Source organism: Thermobia domestica, chromosome 9 (assembly GCF_964235325.1).
Source record: "Thermobia domestica chromosome 9, izTheDome1.hap1.1, whole genome shotgun sequence".
Classification (NCBI taxonomy): Eukaryota; Metazoa; Arthropoda; class Insecta; order Zygentoma; family Lepismatidae; genus Thermobia; species Thermobia domestica.
Genome location: NC_137462.1, coordinates 129,777,076 through 129,778,928, shown reverse-complemented (window position 1 = coordinate 129,778,928; position 1,853 = coordinate 129,777,076).

Genomic DNA, 1,853 nt, shown 5'->3' with positions numbered 1-1,853 from the left:
AAAGCAGTTGAGAATTTTCGAAGAGAATTGCCAGAACGAACTTAAAAAGAACTTTTTTTATTTTCGAAATTTATATGAAATTACAACGGTATATTGTATTCTGTATTGTATACTTGTATTTCTTTATTGTTTACTTGTATTTTCTTCGAGCAATAGTTGGTTTACAAATAAGTACAAGCCAGTTTATTTTATAGAAGAAGGAAAAGAAGAAAATAATATAAGATTAATATAGGTATTTCAAATAAATAATTGAAGGTGAATATACTATGTAACCAAGAACGAAGAATAAATGGTTGTCATAGTAACAAAAACAAGATTATAATGTTATGTAATGATAGTTTCGCTGTTACATTGTAAAGTGAGTTAACTTCTTATGAAGCTTCAAAAGGTAATAAAAGATTTAACAAAGTAATTTAAAATCGGTCAATTTTATTATTTAAACGAACCAGTGAGTGAGTTTGTTACAAAATTGTATATTAAATTTATTTGATTAAATTCAATAGATAATACACTTACTGTACATATTTGGAACCTGCGTATTAGAGAATCTATTGAATTAGCTATATTGAACTGTCACTTTTTATCACTGTATAATTGAGAATGCAGATAAAACCAGTGACTGCCAGTTACTGTTTGGTACCAAAATCTTCACCATGCTCTTTAGGCATTGATCAACACCAATATTTATCTCTCTATGATTTACGGTTCCCAAGACATGTCTCCTTAAATATCTCGAAATTAGAACTTTTTTGATGGCAAGATAGCCCCCCCCCCCACACACTTTAGAAAATTGAAACAATGACTAGGTACAAACGATTTGCTTTCGAATGGTGTATTTCAATTTTCTGTGCTGTGATACGGGGGTGCTATCTTGGCGCCAAGATAGCCCCCCCCCAGTTGACCTCTCAAGTAACCCTATAAGGAAAATGGTACAAACGAAAATATTTTCGGTACAAACGGCACAAACGTAGTACAAACGAATGACCTAGTCATTGTTTGAATTTTCTAAAGTGGGGGGAGGGGCTATCTTGCCATACGTCTTTTATGGCCAAAATATCGGAAACGGTAAGAGTAACACGAAAACTTCCATCACTTCTTTGAGATAGTTTTTGATCCTCTATCGAATGAAGGGCTCAAAATTAAAAAAAAAATCTCAATTAACAGGCACAGACACACACAGACATAGAGAATTTAGTAACGAACTTTTCAAGTTCGTTGAAAATATTTGTAGTAGTTTATTGTTATTATTATTCATGGTATAATAAGAACTAATAGACTTATTATATGTCTTATAAATATCTTAAACTTTCTTCTCATTATGAAGAATCTATAATATATATTCTACTTTTCATCGAATGCAGAAGAGCGTGGTAAAAAGCAGTTCATTAAATGCTTTTTTTTTAAAAAATATGAGAAATCTACATCAACGTTATATTACTAAATCGAACAAAATACTACAAATTTCTTCTAACGTTTCATTGCAATAATTTGTTCACACTTATTGTATTCATATTAATAAGTCATTTGTATGCAAAATATTTAAATTTGTTGAAATCTCATTCACTCATAAAAAAAAAACAGTAAATGGGTATGCAGTTGTGATAATAATAATAATCATATTTCTTTGTTGTATATTTGCTTTCCACATTTTATAAGCTGCGTGTTCTTAGTTCTTATGCAACATATAAATTTAAGTATTGTCTTGTAACTGTTATTTATTTTCATTTTTGAATAATTATGCATGGTACAAAGCAATACATCATAAACTTCAAACAAACTGGGTAGAAAAAATAAATCTGATTATGCATTTATTTATTCTTAGGGACATGATGAGGAATCGTTTCAGTAACACA